The sequence below is a fragment of the Marmota flaviventris genome, chromosome 12, assembly GCF_047511675.1.
Source record: "Marmota flaviventris isolate mMarFla1 chromosome 12, mMarFla1.hap1, whole genome shotgun sequence".
Classification (NCBI taxonomy): domain Eukaryota; kingdom Metazoa; phylum Chordata; class Mammalia; order Rodentia; family Sciuridae; genus Marmota; species Marmota flaviventris.
Genome location: NC_092509.1, coordinates 80963314 through 80985678, shown reverse-complemented (window position 1 = coordinate 80985678; position 22365 = coordinate 80963314). Strand labels below are relative to the sequence as shown.

Sequence of the window (22365 nt, the reverse complement as noted above, 5' to 3'; positions counted from 1 at the left end):
TAGATGGACACAATACCTTTTTTGTGTGTGTGGTGCTGAGGATTGAACCCAGTGCTTCCTACGTGCTAGGCAAGCGCTCTGCCACTGAGCCCCAGCCCTAACCCTAGGCTGTTGTTTTTGTTATTTTTTCCAAGAGGACTTTTTTTCCTTTAGGTAAATTTTGCTGTTGGTGACATGTACGTAATTGAGGTCTTGGTCCTTTGTTTCATATTTAATTTAAACAAATTTGATGTGTTAAAATTTCTTTTTGTAACATCATCCTTTTTTTTTTAAGAGAGAGAGAGAGAGAGAGAGAGAGAGAGAGAGAGAGAGAGAATTGTAATATTTATTTTTTAGTTTTCGGCGGACACAACATCTTTGTTTGTATGTGGTGCTGAGGATCGAACCCAGGCTGCACACATGCCAGGCGAGCGCTCTACCGCTTGAGCCACATCCCAGCCCCTGTAACATCATCCTTTTTGACTAGTACATCTTTTTTTTTTTTTTTTTTTAACTTCAAGCTGATATAAGAGTGTTTATTTCATAGTCCTTGATTTATTGGCACCAAATCAACCTTCTAGTGTACGTGTACATTTAGGGGGCTGTCTGTCCCAGCCCAGGATACCTAAGTGATCACACCAGGTTTTAAAAATAGATTATTCCTAAATCCTAATCCGACCTGATGAATTATTCATTCCTTCATTCATTCACTCAACATATGTTAATTAAACACCCATCATGTGTCAAGTCCTGTTCTAGACCTGGGGCTACTGGAGTGAAGGAGATCTACAAGGGCGCTTTTATTGGTGCCCAGGTTTGTGTGAGAAGGAAGCAGATGAGGTTGTGTTGATTGATGGCCAGTAGGTAGGGCCTGTGGAGGGTGAGAGGGAGCTGTGAGAGGGCTTCAGAGAGGACCAGTGGGAAAAGTTGACCCTCAACCCTTGAGCTGAGATCTGAACAGCAAGACAGGACTCCCCTGGGTCAATCTGGAGACCTGAAGTGCAGGCACAGGAAAGAAATGTGCAGAGCACCCCGTGGTACAGACTAGCTTGGTGTTTTCAATAGACAGGAGGAAAAAGGCAGGCCAGTGCCCACCCTTAGAAACCAGTGACTGAGAGGAAGAGTGGCTTTGATAAGGTCACAGAATTTGCTGAGGTCCAGCTCATGGAGGGGCCTTGGTTGTATTCTGTTTGGAGCTGGAAATTCACAGAAGTAAGCAGTGGAGTAACTTCATCAAGTTCAGAAACACATATCGCTGTGGTTGCAGGTGGGAAATGGGTTGAAGTGACAGGAATGAATGTGGGAGGTCCAGCAATCCAGGGAGAGATTATGGTGGCTTAGAGCAGGGTAGGAGAACAGAGATGGGGGAGAAGGGGATGCCCTCAGGACATGTTGAGAGAAAGCCAATGAAATTGTCTAAAAGGACTTGAGAGGAAAAGATGAGACAGGCGAAATTATGTCTCTGGCTTAAACCCTGGGGAGGCATTTGTGGAGAAGAGGAATCAGAATCTCTAGGGACAAGTCCTGCAGTGTCTAAGATCTCCCGAACAGATACATCCAGATGCCAGGGCTGGTTCTCAGATGCCCCCTCTGGGAACCATTGATTTATTCTAATCCTTTTTATTCGAGCAAGCACAGCTAAACCACCCCACTCAAGCTCTTCTCAAAGACTTCTCAAGGGCGGGGATCCTCTCTACAAGTTCCCTGGCTGTCCGTTTTGGATTTGATCAGCACTCCAGACATTTCTTTATATACAACTTGAATCCTTCCTTTGGTAGTATATATCATTCCCTCTGGGTCTGTCAGTAGAGACTGTGCATGACCCATTGCTTAATTGTAATATATTTTCTTAGGGCCTTGCTAAGTTACCCAGGTTGGCTTGGAACTTGTGATCCTCCTGCCTCGGCCTCCCGAGTAACTGGGATTACAGGTGTGCACCACCACACCCAGCTGGACCCCTTGTAATACATTAGGAATTTGGGATATTGCATTTGGAAGTATTCTTTGGACCTCACTATGGATTCTCTAGAATAATTTGGCCCATACTTTGTGTCAGTGCCTTGACATAGGACTAGTTTGTTTAACTCAATAGTTGTTGTTGTTGTTTTTCCTTTAAAGGTCTAATTGGCTTTTATTTGCAATTCGTGACTGAGACAGCTTGCACTCTACAAAATAAAATGATGGCTCCCATAGTTGTTGTGGTTCTTTTTTTAACAATGCTAAAATTGCTAGTTAGTTTAAACACTAAGTTTTACCTTCAAGTCTTTAATCATCTTTGTTGCTCTTTAAAGAACTCTTAGGACTGGGGACGCTGCTCAGTGGTAGAATACTCTTGCCTAGCATGTGTGAGGCCCTGATTCAGTCCCCAGCACAGCACAAAACAACTCTCAACTTTGTTTCCTTCAGTGGCATAAGATATCCAAGACACAGTCTTTCCAAGGCTTTTCTCCCCCACAGGACAGAACATTGGTCAGTGTTTGAATCATAAAACAAATCCAGGGATTTATCTGCAATATTATAAATGAGATGAATATGTCGTACATATCAGGATCAATAACCCCATTAATAGATGAGCATTTTATCTGTTTTAATTTCTGGTGTGTGTATTGGTGGGGATGAACCCAGGACCTGATATGTGCTAGGCAAGGGCTCTACGGCTGAGCTACAACCTCAGCGCCTTATCTGCTATAACATCTTTCAATATTCTAACAGGACTTGGTTTCCCAATATTTAGTACCTTTAGTACCAATATTTAGTACCTCTAGGCATTAAAAAAAAAAGTAGAAGTAGAAGGAAAAACAAAATGATGCAGTGTTATCTAATATCTTTGCAGTTGAAAAGCTCCTTGCAGGTGTAACAGAAGTTGATCCCAACTTTGTGAACCCTGAAGCTTACATAATTTAGAAAGCTCCCAAACAAATAAACAAAAATCTTCCTCTTGCATGATTTCCCAAAACATTAGACCTTGTGTGTACACATGGATTGGGTTCCCAAATGCCGTGGAAGTGCCCATGCATGTGAAGGTTCCTTCAGGTTAAGCCCATTAGTTACAGAGACTCTGCTTCTGATTTGCAGTTTTGCTCAGGTATTTCTCATGTAGAGCATCATTTAACCAGGAAGAGATGAGAATGAACGTAGAAATTCACATAGATGATAATATTTTAAAATGTGATCCAATGGCATTTAAGTCTAGACAAATCAATTTGATTAATATAGAATGTTAACCCCAGATACCTTTAGTTTTTCTTCCTAAAAATAAATTCTCATCAGCCTTGGGACTATCAGAATAGTCATGCCTGTAGACTAAATAAGTGATTTTTCTGCGTGTTAAACTCAACATTTGCAGCATTGTTGAACCTTGTCTGGCTGTTTAATCATTCCATATTCCCTCACCTAGACTGGCTGATACCAGGCACCGTCCCATTACTTCTATTTCACAATTTTTACCTTAAGGGATTTCTGATATGTATATCCAGCATGTCTGTGATCCTACAACTTGGGAGGCTAAGGCACGAGGATCACCATTTGAGGTCAGCCTGAGCAATTTAGTGAGGTCATCTCAATATAAAAAATAAAGTCTGGAAATGTAGCTCAATGGTAAAGAGCCCCTGAGTTTAATCCCCAGTACCACACAAAAAAACCTTTTAAAGGAATAAATAAATAAAAAGTGATGTAAATTCTGTTTTGCTTTCGATGAAGGATTCATAAAGAATTCATACTCTATAATAATAAGAATATTGTCTAGAGCTGGGGATATAGCTCAGTGTGTAGAGCACTTGCCTCACATGTACAAGGCCCTGGATTCAACCCCCAGCACCACAAAAAAAAAAAAAAGAATATTTTCTATAGATATAGGTTTTAAAATCATTTCCTTAGAAGAATTTAGGGTTCTGTGAATTTAGGGGCCCCATAGCCTAAAAATTCAGTTTTCTGTTCTTAAGAGGTATCACCTAATAAACTACAGATTGAATTGAATTTTCCTTATCTAAAATGCTTAGGATCTCGTATTTTTGGTTCTTTTTTGTAATTCTGGACTATTTGAATATGTATAAATGAAAAGTGGGACCCAAGTCTAAACATGAAATTCCCTTGTTTTAAATAAACCCTGTACACACACCTTTAGGTAATTTTGCTTAATATTTTAGTGTGCCTGTGATTTGACAGTGACCACTCACATGAGGTCAGGTATAAAATCTTCCACTGCGTTGTCTTGTTGGCACTCAAAAGCTTTGGAATTTTGGAGTGTACTGGATTTCAGATTTTTGGATTAGGGTTGTTCAATCTTTATTAAGTAATCTCAAGCTTCCTATTTGGTTTTATTTATCCAATCTTGCCTTCCATATTTAAGTAAAAAGATTAGAATTCTTAAGTGGCTCATTAAAAATACGTTGGGCTGGGTGCTGAGGTACATGCTTGTAATCCCAGCAGCTCTGAAGGCTGAGGCAGGAGGAGTCTAGTTCAAAGCCAGTCTCAGCTATTTAGTGAGGCCCTAAACAAACATAAAAAGGGCCCGGGAATGTGGCTCAGGGGTTAAGTGCCCCTGGGTTCATTATTGTTTGGTACCAAAAAAAGAAGAAAAAAAAAACACATTAGAAGCCTGGCATCAGGTCGCGTGGCTATAATCCCAGAGGCTGGAGAGAACTAAGGCAGAAGAATTGAAATTTTGAGACCAGCCTGAGCAATTTAGAGAGACCCTCTCTCAAAAAATAAATAAATAAATAAATAATAATAACACTCTGGGAGCACTATTCACAGATGTATAGTGACATATTTTGAAGATGGGACCCAAGTCTAAACATGAAATTCATTTGTTTTATATGAATGTTATACACACAGCCCAAAGGTAATTTTATTTATTTTTTTAGTGTGCTCAGTGATACAGCACCCCTGGGTTAAATCCCTAGTACAGAACACACACACACACACAAACACACACACAAAGTACATTGTAAAACATGATTTCTAATTATGTACACAGATCCATATGTAGTTATCATCTAAGATGTACGCAAGTTGACTTTAAAATGGAATATTAGCTGGATGCTGCTACTCCCAGTCACTCGAGGCTGAACCCACCAAGAGAGCAATTTGGAGGCACTTAGTGAGACCTTACAAAGAATAAGAAGAGCTGGGTTTGTAGCTCAGTGGTAAATCATCTCTGGATTCAAATCCTCAGTGCCACAAAAATAAAATAATAAAGTCAATTATTATAATTTTGATAAAGAACTCTCTCTCTAGAGCTATGCCTGGTTTCCAGTGTACTCTTGAGTTCAAAGCTTGACATAAATTAAAAAGGCTTTGAGAAAAATTAAAAAGAAACAAGCAGGTATAGTGGTACACCCCTGTAATTCCAGCAACTCAGGAGTCTGAGGCAGGGAGATCACAAGCTCAAGGTCAAGTTGGGCAACTTAACTACACCATGTCTTGATATTAAAAAAAAAAAAAAAAATGCTGGTGGTGGTCTGGGGTTATAGCTCAATGGTAAAGCATCCCTGAGTTTAATCACCAGTAATCAGGGGCTGGAAGGTTTAAAAATAAAGAAGGAAAAATTTTCTTTATTGACTTCTAGTATTGCCAGAGAAAGGAAATGAGTACTCAAGTACTTTTCATTTGAGAAGTAGTATGACTGATATACATTGTATAGGGAACAAAGGAGTATTTTTTTTTTTACTGGTGCAATATAATCATACATAATAGTGGGATTTGTTATGCAATATTTGTACATCCACATAACTTGATCAATCTCATTCTCCAGTACCTACACTTTCCCTCCACTTCTCTCTCCCCCATCTGCTTGCCCAAATCTCTTATCTCCCCTCTATTAGTATTATTATTTCAGTTTTTATTATTTTAATAAATGCATTATGATTATATGTAGAAGCTAGATACATTGTAGTGTATTCGTCCATGATGAAGCATAATTTGGTAGATGCCTCCTCTCCTTCCTCTCTTCCCTTCCTCTACCCTGTTGGTTTCCCTTCTATTTTCATGGGATCTCTCTTTAATTCCTTTTTTTTTTTTTGTGTGTGTGTGTGTGTGTGTGTGACTCTCTTTTTAAGTTCTGCATATGAAATACCATTTAACTTTTAACTTTCTGAGTCTGGGTTATTTCGCTTAGTATGATGTTTCCCAATTCCATCTATTTACCTGCAAATGATGCAATTTCTTTCTCTATGCCTGAGAATAAAATTCCATTGAGAATATACACCACCTTTTCTTTGACCATCCAGCTGCTGATGGGAACCCCAGCTGATTACTTAACTTAGCTATTGTCAAATGTGCTGCTATAAACAATGGTATGCATGTGTCACTATTGTGTGCTGATATTAGATCTTTTGGATAAATACCAAGGAGTGGGATAGCTGGGTCATATGGTAGTGCCATTTTTAGTCTTTCAAGGAATCATCACACTGATTTCCGAAGTGGTTGTACTAATTTGCATTCCCACCAACAGTATATAAGCATACCTTCCTCCCCACACATCCTTGCCAGCAATTATTGTTATTTGTATTTTTGAAGAGTGCCATTCTAACTGGAGATGAAATCTTTGTGAGTTTTGATTTGCATTTCAAAAGAGTGGTTTTGTACACATGGGTTTTAGGTGATTTTTCCTGTCCATGGTAAGCTGTCACATTAGTTAAATGAATGGAGGGCAAAGGCCTTTGTGCATGTGGGCTTGGATCTTTTCATTTAAGGAGTAATTAAAGTAAAAAAAGAAAGCTGCCTAGCTAATTTTGAGCCAGTCATATTTTCAGGTGACTGACGATCTCTATTTTTAAATAGTCTACCAGTCAGGAAATATGCTTCAGATAAATAAAGTGATCATCAATAGATTTCACCAACTGCTCTTGCATAACATTTAATCAAAAATCTAAAAATTAACTAAACATGTAGACAAGCCTGAGTAAGGACTGGTTTAAGTTGCTGGCTTTTGCACTATAAGAATGCTGATACCTGAGTGCATGTATGTGAGTTTTTATGATGATGCATAACAGTGCCAATATGTTAAGGCTCTCAAGGAAATGGGGGAATTCTGGAAGAGTCCATAAGGAATAGTGGAAATGGGAATCCTTTGTAAGAGAGTGAAAGTGAGTTAATCTTTTGAAATGAGAACGAAACTTCTTACCTTTCTGAATACATGTCCTTTTATGGGATGCTCTTTTTTTTTTTTGAGCAACTGACTTCTTTGGTTCAGAATTATTTACCCAGATGACTAACTAGCAAAAATTTTCAATCAGTCAAATCATTTGTTTTAAACTATTTTGTTTAATGTTGTTTGATTTCTAAATCAAAGATACCAGATAAAACACATTTGGAGACAGAGGAACTGATATCCACAAAATATTATTTCATGTGCTCTTGCTGTAGATTTTCCCATAGCTTTGAGCACTATCCTACTTCACCTCAGGAGGTAGAGGAAAAATACCTAATATCAATAATTAGCTTAGATGTATAATTACTTGCTACACAGATGTGATGTTTCACAATGGCTTAGGAGCTGAAGAGTATTTATTTCGCTTTAACTTTATCAAAACAAAACATTAGGTAAAAATACATTGAAATGACACTTTGAACACATTGAAATGACACACAACAAAGGTGCCCCCAAATCCATTGTTCCTTTGCATTTGAGTGTAGAGCAAATCCAATAGCTAAATTATCCCATATTGAGAATTGGTGAATAAATGTTTACATAATTGCTCCCACTTTTGCTGAATCTCTTAGTTCGATCACTTTGAAAGCAGAGGAATAAAAAATATTTTATTTAAAGAGAGCTTTTGAGATTGAATGCTCCAATTAACTGTTGATTATTTCTCTAAACGGGAGTGTTTGAGATAAGCCCCTCATTGTCTCCATCCTAGTGCATTTTGAGGTTGGAATGAAAGGCAGAGCAGATATTTCACAGGGATGGCAGGCAACACTACCACCTGTGTTCCTCAGTATCTCCCTACTCAGCCATAGAGCCAGTCACAGTATTTAGCAGATTTTTTTCCCCCTGAAGGTCTTCAAAATTGATCAATTTAAAAGTAGATGCACACAAACTACCTTGAGTCCGACCTGGGGTCAAATCAGTCTGTACTGTTATATAGATCACCATGGATGCAGAATGTTGGTTCAGGATGGCAGAATATACATTTTTGTTTGTTTGTGCTGTGATGGATACATGATAGGACTGTCCTCACCAGAACATGCTTCCAAAGGCACAGGGTCTAGGTCACTTGTCAAAAGTCAAAGGAGTAGCAGAAGTACTTCTGGTAAAACTGGGTTCTGGTTTTGGGTGCTTCTTGGACCAGAAAATTTCATCTGTTTCAAAGGGAAGTCCCAAGTGGGACCATGTTCAGAGACGTTGTCTTCCAGTAAGAAATTTTTTGTGAGGCAGAGGGGACATTTTTAATATTACATTTTCTAGTCACGTTTTAAAACAATTGAAAGCTCTAAAAAATAAAGTTACAGTTTATTAATTATGAATGCATGGTGGGGTAGCCATACTAGAAATTTTACTTCAACATTTAAAAGGAAACATGAGTGATTTGAGAAGGTGTGAGTTGCTGCATACACTGAGACTCTTTTAATCAAAACACCTAAAGGTCAAATCACTAGATTTCATATGCAATTTGGAAGGAAAACACAGTTGTATGCCCCTCCCCCACCATTGAAATCTGTTTTTAGTTAATAGGAAAGGGAGCGAAATATTTAATGGAGTCTAAAGATAGGCTTTCATATATTAAAAGAAATGCTATTTACAACTGATTTGTTACTAAATAAAATCTTGGATGAACACTTTTAATTACTAAAAAGGTAAGGTAACAATAAACACAGGAAATATAAATGAATAAAGTGTTCACAGAGCCATACTGTTTTCAGGACTATAAATAGTGCCCCCAGCTCTGCCACTATTCTTAGCACCAATGAACAAAAGAAGGTGTCCAGAAATAGAAAGGGGAACAGCATCTCCATGAGCCTTGTATTCCATGGCCTAGGAAATGCTCCGAGCAAGCTCTCGGATTCAGGGGGTTAATTGATTTTTAAAAAGGACATTTCCACGCTGTCACTTGGCCAAGGAAATTCTTTTACTGGCATGTTTGTAAAATTGGCAGGCTGACGTTTCCTCTGGGTGACACAAGGTGTGATGAAGAATTTTATCTTTACTTCCTTACTAAAATCAGCACCGAAGGCTTGCCTTTTTGTTAACTTATTTGGTCATTATCAGATGACATCTCTAGAGGGTCAGTTCATGCCAGAAGTTGGAAGGAGTCATCCACAGTAGACAGACCTGAACCAGGAGCTGAGCCTGTTCACCTAAGCCACTCATGAACGTTACAACCTGGGTCAAAACATTTGAATACACACATACACACATACTCACAAACACACAAATACACATAGTTTTTTGTTTGTTTGTTTGTTTGTTTTTGAACCACCATGTCCTGATTAACTCCTGTAGTAAATATATATACATGGAGTCCTGTTACGTGCCAGGTATAATTCTGAACAGTAGGGATACAAGGTAAATTAAAATACCTAGTCCCTAGAGCTGGGGATTTAACTCAGTGGGAGAGCATTTGCCAAGCCTGTGTGAAGTCCTGGGTTTGACCCCCAGTGCCAAAGAAAGATACAAAGTCCTTGCTCACAAGCCAGGTCTGGCAGCCAAACAGACCTGTGAAGATACAATTAGGTTTAACCAAGGGTGTACAATAGAAATGAGATAAGTTGCCAGAATGCAGAGCATAGGGACTCTGACTATGGAGGGGAAAACTGCAAAGTTACTACCATTTGAATCAGCTAAGTCAATCTTGAAGGATTCTTTGCACATAAAGGGAGGAAAATAGCTGTACATATTTATCTTACAAGAGCCACCCGTGATGAGCTAGTGGCAGGTAAAAGTACCTTGAAAAGCATAAACAACAATATAGACATAAGCTATTGTCCTATATAATACACAACAAATTTCAGTTCTATCACAAGAATTCTTATACATAAGTATTATCAGATCTACTTCTAATTTCCAATTGTTTATTTATTCATTTTTTTCTTTTTTTCTGTTTTTGGTGGTACTGGGGGGATTGACTCCCAGATCTTGCATGGGCTAAACAAATGTTCTACCATGGAAGTGCATCCCCAGCCCAGATTTTTTTTCTTGTTTTGATAAGTAGCTATGAATGTAATTATTTAAGAATAGATTGTAGACTGTCTTTAAAAGTGAGAGATACATACATTTCAAATACTTTGATTTTCAAAAAACATCAGTACAAACTGGAGTCAAATGAAGAAAAAAAATAACTTATCCAAATATGAATATATTTTCCCACAAGTAGTAATAATAGATTGAATGATTATTTTTAAAATATGTTTTTGGTGGTTTTCAGCATGTGAAATTATGAATATGTGGTATTTGGCAATAGTTGGATTAATACTTAGAACATATCATAAACTGTATTCTGGTGAAAGATCATATTCTAAGCAAAATAAGTATAAGGATTATTTCTCAGCAGTAGAAATTTATTATTGGTTTATCTTCAACCAGAAAGGTCAGATTTTTTCATTTAGAGATCTATTCCACAAAATTTTTGAGAGACTATTATATGTAATGTCAAAAGAAGTAAACAGTATCTTATAGATTGTCAATATGCCTTTTTAGAATTAAACATTAAAATATGTGTCCAGGTCAGACATTGATTGCACATCCTACTCAACATTTCCATTAATATGCCATCCCATTTTTAACCACCAAAAAGAGGGGGACCCTCTAGCTGAAGCAATATGCAAATGACTTTGGAGTATGCAAAATAGTTGGAGCATATTTTGTTTAGAATTACCACTGTGAAAATTTTTCATTTCCATTATTGCTTTTGTTAAAACTAAACGCCACAGGGAGGAACAATGTAAGCCAGTAGAAATCTGTCCTGTGCACTTAATGGTTATTGATAGACTAGCATAAGCCATTAGCTCACAGCACAGGTTCAAGTGTAAAACAGAAGTTCCATATCTGTGTCTTGTCACCACCTCCATTTATGCTGTTCATTTTGGATTTGGTCCTAGCAGCTCTTTGCTCGGCTCCTTTTAACCCTGGGCACTGAGGTGAGGATATTCTAGTCAGGGGTCTTTATGAGCTTTCTGTTGCCAGGGTTTCAGACAATGTCAGCTTGGTAGTGTGAATTTAGAAGAAAAAAATAAAAGTGTATACAAAAGCTCTTCTGGTTTCATCTAATGTTTTTTTGTTAAGAAACAATAGTGTTTATTTATCATGTTGGCTTAGAATTTCTTTGGTATTCCAAATGTTCTCTCAATTTTCACAAGAAACGAAATTCAATAACATCTTTAAAAAACAAAATAGTTTTTAGTTGAGGGTGGGTGAGGAAGTTATATGAAGATGAAGTGGGAACCTCAACCCAAGGACATAATAGACAAGAAATGATTTTTTTTCCCTCCCCTTTCTTCAGAAGTAGTCTTCCGCACGGTTTAATGTGCTAACATAACCCCGGTTCCAATATTTCAAAAGATACAGAACTTCCCAGCATGATGATAAAGTTTTCCTGTGTTCCAATAATAAAACCTCAACGTACCAGTGATTTCCAGTTCCTTTGTGGCTCAGCAATTTGTGAAGACCAACTAAGTCCCAACCAGTGGCCTGCAGTATCAGTGTGGGAGTCGGAAACAGATGTTCATGGGACAATGCCATTTGTTGTCACTGTCGATACTATGTGGCAACCTTCCCAAATGAAATTGTTTGTGGATGGAAAAGAATGTAAGCAGTGATTCATGCCCAGGACTTTTTTTTTTTTTTTTTTCTGGCAGAAGGCTAACCATCTTTTATTTGTTTAAATCATAGAAAATTAGTGAGTTAAAATTTTTAGGATGACTTATTATGAGAATCCCCCCCCCCCCTTTGGTCATATACTTTTTTCTAAAAGGAATGACTTAAGTGGCTTACTGAAAATAGCCAATATCTTACTTTTATTTGAGAATTCTGACAACAACTGATATATTTCTTCAGATTTAAGTGTTTTAGATTTGGTATTTTAGTATTTTATTTAGTAGGGAAATAAGTTCAACTTAATTGAATAGTATGCATTGCTTCTCTTAGTAATTTGGAAATAGAATTTAACAATATTAAGTAGAAATATTTATTGAAGATAGGCAGAGTTGCGTGATCTTGGGTTGAAACTTTTATAAATATTAAAATGGAGTATCCATTAATCTTATTTACTATATGACAATGGATTGATCTATGTAATTTAAATATTACTTTTTTTAAGAAACACTGCAAAATATACTTAAAACTAAATAGATGCAACAAAGCTACTTAAAACTTAGGTATGCTGTGCCATAAGAAATATAAACAAATGATCTTTTTTTCAGGAAGAAAACCAAACAAAAGTTCAAGGCATAATATCTACCATTCTAATTATTGGTATTTTTATAAAAACAAATTTTAGTCCACAAATGAAAGCCTCTTACCATTTATTCATAGCAATAGGTGCCTAAGGCCATAAATATTAAAATGTTTTATGTTCTTTTGCAAACATGTATTTTTCACAATTAGATTTGTATATCACAGAAAAATTATTTAAAGTGACATAAAACAAAATCAGACTCAAACAACAGTCAAAGGGAAGATGGTAACTCATAGTGGAAGGGTCCTGGGTTTAGGAAGTGAGAATCTTGGGTCCCATTATTTGCACTACCTATTGTTTTCATAAATTGAGTTTTGTGGCTCCCTCTTATTCTCAGATGCAAAAATACCAGGTCAGGTGGATGACCTCTAGGATCCTTACAAGATCTCACAATTTTTCTTGTTTGTTTGTTTTGTTTTTATTGAACCCAGAGGCACATTACCACTGAGCTACATTCCTAGCCCTTTAAATTTTTTATGTTGAAACAGAGTCTTGCTATTACCAAGTTTGGCCTCACATTTGCAATCCTCCTGCCTCAGCTTCCCTACTAGGTGGAATTAACAGCTGCTATACCACCACACCCAGCTCCCAGTTTTTTATTTTTAGTATAGTAACAAAATCTTTCAAGATTGCATAATCTATACTATCACAGTCATGGTTAACATTCCTTGGAATCACAAACACATTAGAGAATCTGATGAAAGGTATTATTAATCTTTCCAGAAAAATGCATAAACAGAAAAATTTGCATGCAGTCCTCAGGACTTCATTGACCCTTTGAAGCCTGGGGAAGGTCTCAGATGAAAGACTCAGAGGCTGACTAAAGAAGATTGGCAGCTTCCTATTTTTGTGACGATTTAAGTTGGTATTTGAAATTTTTCCAAACTTTGGCATCAGAACTTTCATCCTTGCGCAGGGGCCATGCTAATCTTCTCTGTATCGTTCCAATTTTAGTATATGTGCTGCTGAAGCGAGCACATCAGAACTTTCTAATTATCATTTTTGTAATTCTTAAATGACTTACACTAATTGTACATATATACCAGGTATGGCGTAATAGTTCAGATCCATATACACTGTATAAGGATCCAATTAGGGAGTATTGTTGTATTTTTTAAGCATTTGACATTAGTGTCAACATTTTGGAAATTGGACATTGGTGTCAGCGTGCTTGAAAAATGATAAAAGCACATTACAGTTGTTGGCTGCTAAGGATTTGAGTAGCACCTAAAGAAAGATACTATTGTGTGCACATGTGTGGTAGAGGGCAACAGGGAATGCCACTTATGTCCTGGCTAGAGTTCTTCCTTGTTTTAGAACAGGAAATGCATGAACCGGAGTGTGCCTGCATCACTCAACCAATAAATCCAACACTGGCTGTTATTGTTTCTGTTTTTAATATAGACGAAATTAAAAATGAAATGTTCCTACTACAGAGACAGTGGGCCTAGCTACAGAGGACTACTTCGAAGTCTTCTTTATTTTCTAGACCTAACAGAGAATACCAGTCTGAATACCAAAATGAGTGGAGAAAACTCATAATTTAAGCAATAAATACAAACTAGAAAATGGTTTAAATTCACATTTAAGATATTCAAACTGCTAATTTCCTTCCATATACATCTTCAGCTCTTAACTCTCTCTCTCTTTTTTTTTTAAGCCATTCATGGGTGATTCTGCATTTTCCTAAATTCTAATATCATTTGGAGAAAACTTGGACTCTCAAAAGTAACTTTAAGGGCAGAGATATATATAGCTCAGTGGTAGGGTACTTGCCTAGCATGCATAGGCCCCTGGGTTCCGTTACTAGCACTGCAAAAACAAAAACACAAGCAAATTCATGCACATGATCTCATGACTTCCTTGAGTTACTATCATTTTTTATGTTATCCATAATACACAACAGACATGTATGATCCATTTTAATGAATAAAAAAATTTACTGAACTACTTTGACCTGGCAAATTTATAAGCTATAGTAAAACTTTCTATTTACCCTCATAACTGTACCTTTAAATATTCAAGCTAACAAATCCTGTATGGACTCACTTGTACCTTTTTCCAATTCTATAAATTTCTCCGCGTTAAGGTTGAATGGGAGGGTTTATGTTGCCTCTTCCTGGCATTCACACAGCACGAGCAAGACAACAGAAATTTCTAATCCCGATGTTACAGGAAAGGCTCCAATTCTACTTGACAGAAGTGATTTCAATTAGGGAGTCCCTGGGCTACCTTTTCTGTTTCACTAGAACAAATGTTATTGGTTTAAGGGGAAATCCTTGGATACCAGATAACCTGCTCACTGTATGGAGCAAAGTTACTTAGAGCGCTCCGAATCCCATCTTTGATCTCCGGCGATATTTTTCTCTGTTATGTCACAGAGGTCACCTGGCTCATGTGTGACAAACTGCCTGCATAAGTCACAGTGCCAGTGGCAGAGATTTGTAACCATGCCCCTGGTCCATTGCCTTTGAATTATTTCACAGGCCCGCTGCTTTACATTTACAGTCTGTCGGAAGATGAACAGGGGAAGAGAGTAAAATCAAGGGCAGGGTCTCATCCTGAAGGACAAGGGGAAACAGGTGGAAGGTTAATGGCCCTGGAGCGATTCCACAAGCCTCTCAGGCTTGATATATGGGCCTCGGGCCTAAAACGGGCATTGGCTTTCAAAGATATATTATTTCATTTGAGGAGAGACATTCTGGAGTTCCTGCATTTGCCTGCTGATAGATGATCCTCTGTCCACAATTGGTTATGGCGGGTGAGTTTTCCTTGGGCCTGCTCCCGTACATAAAAATTTTGCTGAGCTCTCCAACCTTTCACATGTCTTTAAGAATGGGATGTGTGCAAGCCGGTTGGCAGGCTGTGGGGCTTTTGTGGCTGCTATTTTGGTAGTTCCTTTTGAACCATGAGGCAAGAAGGGGATGAAAGACACCTCTGTTCATTCATACATAACTTGATAAGGGTGGCCTTGCAAAAGGACAGAGAGGTGGAAGGGATGTTGGGAATCAGACATGTCAGGCAGTCTGGGAAGATGAGCTAGGCCCAAAATTCAGTTGTTTGGCTTTCCAAAGTTGCTTACTTGAATGATAGATGCCACTGAAAAACCTTTTGACTTAGGACTGTTTGGGCGCTACCCCTAAGCTTTGAACAAATGGCTTACCCTATTTTATGATTTTTTTTTTTTTTTTTAAGTTTAAGGTAGTTGCTTTGGCAGAGAGAAGATGCTTTACAAAGAGACCAGTAATCATTTTCTTAACAAGAACCACCAGGCAATGCTACCAAAAACTATGTCTCAATTGTCACAAATGAATTGAACTGGTCACTAGATTAACAGAACCAGTTACTTGAATTCATCTTGTATGGTCTCTCAAAAGTTTAAGTGTATGGCTGCACACATCACTCGGCCTCAACTTCATAGAGTGTTCATATATTTCATATTCAGAAAACTATTGGAATTCTAATGCTTCCATTTGTAATATCTTGAAATTATTCACTCTGGATTTGGGTGTGTATATGTAAAATCTTTGACTTTATAATTAATTAATCACCTATAACTTCTGTCTGCTATACTAACTTTGCTCCAGAGAGAGAATTTTTTTTTAATGGTAAGGGGGATTGAACCCAAGGGCATGGGAGCTACATCCCCAGTCCTTTTTATTCCTTTAATATTGAGAGAAGGTCTCAATAACTTGCCCAGACTGGCCTTGAACTGAAGACCTTCCTGCCTCAGCCTCCAAGTATCTGGTATTACAGGTGTGCACCACCACACCTGGCCCAGATAAGGCTCGTTTGGAAGGCAAGCATTAGGGGAAAAGAAACCAGGTGATTTTTCTTTCCATTTATTTTGTGTTCAGCTGCCCTTGGGTTTGGTGAGTTCACCCACCACTATTTAAAATGTCAAAATTCTATTTGTGGATATTTTTATCCTGACTGGCTTTGTCAAAAACAAATTCTTCACATGGAAAAAAATTTTCATTTTCATCCTAGACACATTGATATGTATGGATAAGAAGTTAACATTAGACAACTTATCTGATAATGTATATCAATAAAAATTGAATTCTTGAATGAGAGGCACTGCTATATAATAAATTACAAATACTTTTGCATATATTTACAAAAGACCTTCATCAATCCTTATATGTACGAAATCAAGATCTGGGTTGGGGATGTAGTTTAGTGATAGAGCATTTGCCTAGCACAGAGACCCTGGGTCCATCCTCACCACTGCCTCCCTCCCCCCAAAATCAAATCCAGCCCTCAATAAAAAGATGCAGTTTCTGGCCACTGGCCTGTTAAATCATGAGATCATAAAGATATTCTTTTCTTGTTCTCTGGAATATTGCAAAGTAAAGGTGAGACCAGAAGCAGAAAGATGGAGAGACATATTTTAGTACCTTCAGGAAGAAAATCTGATGACTTTTTAAAAAGATTCCAAAACCCTAATTGTACAGATCCAATCAGGAGTATGAGCAGTTAAGAGAATCTGCTTTTCCACTTGTTGCTTAGAAGAATGGATAAAGGCTGCTCTGGACGGGGAGCCCCAGCTTAGAGCACCATAGATAGAACACTCTCAGCAGAAGGTGAGGCCCAACCACAGTCATGCTTTCCAATCACAGACTCAAATGTGGTTATTTCAGTCTTTTTTTTTTCCCCCTTGTGACCTAAGTGCCTCATTTTCATGTTAGAAAGGTTACCAGTCTATTTCCATCGTATTTAGAGTCTTCTGTGATATTTCCCAGTCTGTACACCCCCAGCTCTGTGGGTTATGTCAATGCTTACTAAAGCAAAGATCCAGACAAAGAATCCGACATGACTGGTTAACACGGAAGCTCATTCTGCATTAGTAAATAATGTCACTGTCTTCTGCATCTGTCAAAGTCTCCCAGCTCAGATGGACACCTCCATAAGCCCATCCATAGGAAGCCAAATACTTGCAAACAGTCTTTTAATTGCTCATTTGCAGTTGGACAAAATGCTAAGCTCAGAAAGACTTCAAAGCAATGGAATCTGCATTGAAAACAGGATCTCAATACACATAGTCACTTATTGTTGCAAAATTAGAATAACAAATGTTCCCAGCATGAAGCCAACATAAACTTGCCTGAGTTTTATTCAACCTGAGATGAAGTCAGCTCCCCCCTCTTTTTTTAACAGCAATAGAGGAGACACCCTTAGTGCTCTGTTATTCTATACTGTTAATTTTAATGATATATTTGGGGCTCCATCACAGTTTGTATTTTTACGTGTAATTACCCGTATTAAAAAAACACTCATTAGTGTTCTGTTCCACTGACTTAATTATGCCCCTTAATTAAATCTTGACTAACTGGGGGTCACTGCAGTGTCAGTGGGATTTGTCACTGTTTTCAGCAGGTGTCTGGTTGCATCTATTTTTGGTTTTCCTATGGTTTGAATCTAAGAGCTCGCCCCACCCCCAGCCCCCACCTCACCCCCCAACTGCCAGAGAGAGAAAAGAGAGGGTATGTTTGTTCTCACTGGAGGAAGAAATAGCATATATTTGGTAGGTAACAGCTCCCCAAAAGCTTTGGTAAGAGGAAATTTTTGTTTTCATTAGTCTAGAAAGTTCCGTGCATTAGGGGGAAACATACTTGCATACAACAGATGTACTTTCTTTTCTAAAAGATCAATTTGTTTACATTCTAGAAATTATGTCCAAATCTGTGTATGCGATTCTAGAAGTTCCTAAAAGAACAAAGAATGATTTTTGTTGTTGTTCATGTTATTAGAATCATATTCAGTGTTTTGTACCATGGGACATAATTGTTATTTTTAAAATATAAAATAGGACTAGGGGTTTGCTCGTTGATAGAGTGCTTTGTACCCTGTGTGAGGCCCTGGGTTCTATTCCCAGCACCACAAAAATTAAAAATTAAAAAAAAATAGAAATTAAACTGAAACAATGTCCTTTACATAATGGACATAAAAGTCAATTCATTGTTTGGAGTGAGTCTTGGTGTAATATTAAGATTGCTTATCTTTTCATTCCACATTAAGAGTATTTAGACTCATGATTTTAATATAATACTGCAAAGAGACACAATTCCCATGATTCTGTATATAATAGGCATCTAATGTTGATCTGAATAATTGATTAGTCCAGCCAGGCTTTTCTAACTAGTTGTCAGCTTCTCAACATAAACCCTGAAAACACTGACTGTGAACCTACAAAGCTTTTACATTTATTCATCTGTTTTTAATCTAAACAAGGTACTCAAGCACCTAAAGGCATTTGTTTGTTTATCTATTTTGAAATTGGGACAAACCTTCAAACACAAGCCCTGAGAAATTAAACTCAGACTATTTACCTTAGAGTTTTACCTTCTAAATAATTTTGGACTGAAATTCAGACTTTTAAAAATAATTACATATACCTTCATTGAAAGATTAAATAGTCAACAATTTTTCTACCAGATAAGATTTCCAAAACTGGCATTTCTAATAGTTAGTTTAAATGAGACAATAGGTTACGAATATCAATCAACAATGTAAAACAGTGTTATGACCTTAATGTCATTTTATAAGCAACTTCATTTTTATTGGTTTATGTACAAATATGGTAGGGTAGAATAAGAAAAAATTTTTAAAGACATTATACAATAGTTTAACTTACTGTATTTCTAAAATTCAAATCAATTCATTTGATCCAAAAGAATTAATGCCATTTAATGAGACCCTGTCTCAAAATACAATTGAAAAAAAAGGGCTGGGTATGTACCTTAGTGGTAGAGTGCTATCGTGTGCAAGGCCCTGGATTCAATTCCCAGTATGGCAAAACAAAATCAAAATGAAAGGAATTAATTCCATCTGTGTTTTAAGTAACAATATTATTTGTTATCCCAGTAATTCTCAATACAGTACTCAGTTGACATTTCCTTTAAGTTCTCCCAACACTTTTTAGTAAGTCATACATTGAATATGAGAGTATACACAATTTTTTAACCAATTCAAATGGTGAGAGAAGAATTTTAATGCATTTTAAGGATTCCTACAAAACCTCTAATTGTCAATGGATAACAAAAGATTGAGTCAAGTATTCATGATGGGTCCCATGTATCCCTAGGACCTACTAAGCAATATGAAGTTCAGATTTCCTTACATTTTTATAGTTTAATTTAATTTTATAATATTATAAATTTAATTTTATAGTATTCTTTTTTTTTAAATTTTTATTGTTGGTTGTTCAAAACATTACATAGTTCTTGATACATCATATTTCACACTTTGATTCAAGTGGGTTATGAACTCCCATTTTTACCCCGTTTACAGATTGCAGAATCACATCAGTTACACATCCATTGATTTACATATTGCCATAATTTTATAGTATTCTTGATCATAGGCTTAAATATTTATAAAGTATCAGTAATATGCCAGGTATCATTTTTGGACTTAAATCTTCCATATGAAGAGTATAAAGAAAATTTCTTTTATTAATTTATTTATTTGGTACTGGAGATTGAATCCAGGGATGCTCTAGCACTGTGCTAGATCCTTTTTGTGTTTTTATTTTGAGACAGTTTAAGTTGCTTAGGATTTCACTATGTTGCAAAGACTGGCCTCGAACTTGGTGATACTCCTGCCTCAGCCTCCCAAATCTCTGGGATTATAGGTGTGCCACACCATGCATGGCAAAATTATATGTATTCATGATTATAAATCTTTATTTATTTGTAGTACTAGGGATTAACACAGAGCCACTCTATCACTGAGCTACAGCCTTTTTTTTTGAGACTGGATCTCACTAAATTGCCCAGGCTGGTCTCAAACTGAAATCCTCCACCTTGACTTCCCAAGTAGCTAGAACTGCTGGTGTCCGCCACTGGACCCCATTACAAACTATTATTTATTTATTTAAATTCTTTGCCATTATGGGGATTGAATCCAGAGGATTGCTAGTACTGAGCCGCACCCTTACTCCTTTATATTATTTATTTATAATATTTATTTTTTAGGTGTAGATGAACACAACACAATGCCTTTATTTTTATGTGGTGCTGAGAATGAACTAGGGTCCCGCCTAGCATGGTCCATGCTAGGAGAGTGCTCTACCGTTGAGCCACAATCCCAACCCCTCCTTTTTATTTTTTTGAAACAGGTCTCACTAAGATGCCCAAGCTGGCCTCAAACTTGCAATCCTCCTACCTCAGCTCCTGAGTAGGTAGGCTTCCAGGTGTATTACACACAGCTCCTAAATCTTTGAGTGTTTGCACTAATCTTATCCAAAGCATTTGTAGTTTTGAAAAGCTTCGTAACCTAGGATGTGCAGGTAGTGGATGTCTCTGCTCTCCCTGTGTAAGCCCTTGAGATCCTACCATTTTCCCCATGTGGCATATATGGTGAGTTCAAGTGCATTTCTGCATTGCTCAAGGGTGATCCTAATAGTTTTCTGAAGCTCAGAGTTAAGGGGAAAGTGAGAAATCATGACTTAAGGAGAAATTAATGTTTTAAAGATAATGTTTAGTGTATGTCAGTGAACTTGATCATGGAAGGGCGGAAATCATGTGAATAAATAGAGGGTTTTAAAGCTTGTTGATAGAATATCTAAGAATGTTCTTCCATGTTATAGCTAAATGAGGCCCATTATGTGGGCTTTCAGATAAACTCACAAAGCTCTTGTTCATGTAAATCTCATAGATCTGCCATCATTCTCAGTGAATAACAAGTCATATCATCCAATTTCTTTAACAGTGCATTAATCCCTTCCTAGTAACCTCTCTCTGCTTCATTGATTTGATAATACAAGAACAATCAACATTTTTGGCATAACAAAAACACAGTATGAGAGTGCAAACCATCCATAAAGTGTAACAGGAAAACAGAAGCACTGAACAAAGGGAATCCAAGATTTCTAGGCAAAAAATAATACTGTGATTGAATACTGTGAACACTGCTAAAATCCAAGTTAAAATTCTGTCATGGGGCCACACTCTGAGCTGCTTTCTCTGAGATCTGATGGTTGAAGATGAGAAGCAGGCAGAAGTCTAGGGAACTTTGCCCCTAAGGGCCCCTCAGGCTAGGTTCCTGCTGATGGGTCCCTAGTGCTTCTGCCTACTGGGTTTGGGAGGAGGACATTCAGCAGAATCCCAATGCTGTATTTGATGTGTTCAGTAAAATGCTTAGGTTTGGCACAGAGTCCTGGATAGACAGTCAATTCTCAGCACAGCAGAGGCCTCCTGAGGTGGAAATTAGGTGGGTTTGGAGTCAAGACTTGACCTCTAGTCCTAGATTGCCACATGCTACTAGGAAAGTGACTTAACTCTCTCCACTTTTGTGTCCTTGCCTATACAATAGGGGTAGAGTACAGCTTACATTATAGATTGCACTGCCTTAGAATCTGGGGACACAGAGATGAATTAAAAATGGTCTTGGGTTGTGGCTCAGAGGTAGAACACTTGTCTAGCACATGCAAGGCCCTGGGTTCAATCCTCAGCACCACACAAAAATAAATAAAATAAAAGTATTGTGTCCAACTACAACTAAAAAATATTTGTTTATTTGCCCTCAAAGAGGCAAGTGCATCTGTATAAAATTATGAGATCTAGTGCTATTTTTATGGGGGAATATGCTAGAATGCTATTTCTAAACTGTATCTCAGCATCACCAAAGCAAGAATCACATTTCACAAAGTCAATATAAAGAAACATGCTAAAGGCCAACACATTTATTGTCCAAGCTAGCAGATATGTTTTTTCATGTGCATCTAATATTTCCTCGAGAGTTGAACATAACTCTCTGAGATATCTTAACTGTATTTTCTATTGAGTGTAATGTAAGTTAAGCCCTATCCTGTCCCTAGTCACCTCTGAAGGACAGAGAAAGGAGAGAAGGGAGTGGCATTCTAACCCTTAAATGGCTTGTGAGTCTGTCTCTCTAACTACTTGGTAAAGATACTGAAATGCTAATTAGGGTTGGGGTGGAGAAAAGGAGAAGAGCCGGAAGAGTCCTGTATGACTCATTTACTGTT

General features: G+C 37.4%; 1 protein-coding gene and 1 non-coding gene across 3 annotated transcripts in view; one reads left to right on the top strand and one right to left on the bottom strand.

The window, feature by feature from the left end:
- The window catches only part of Nr5a2 (nuclear receptor subfamily 5 group A member 2), a 120909-nt gene that overhangs the window by 26199 nt on the left and 72345 nt on the right, over positions 1–22365 (top strand). The gene's annotated exons all lie outside the window — the stretch shown is intronic.
- Positions 13245–13352, bottom strand: LOC114100877 (U6 spliceosomal RNA). Its single transcript, XR_003584162.2, has one exon. It is a non-coding gene; the product is annotated as a U6 spliceosomal RNA (small nuclear RNA).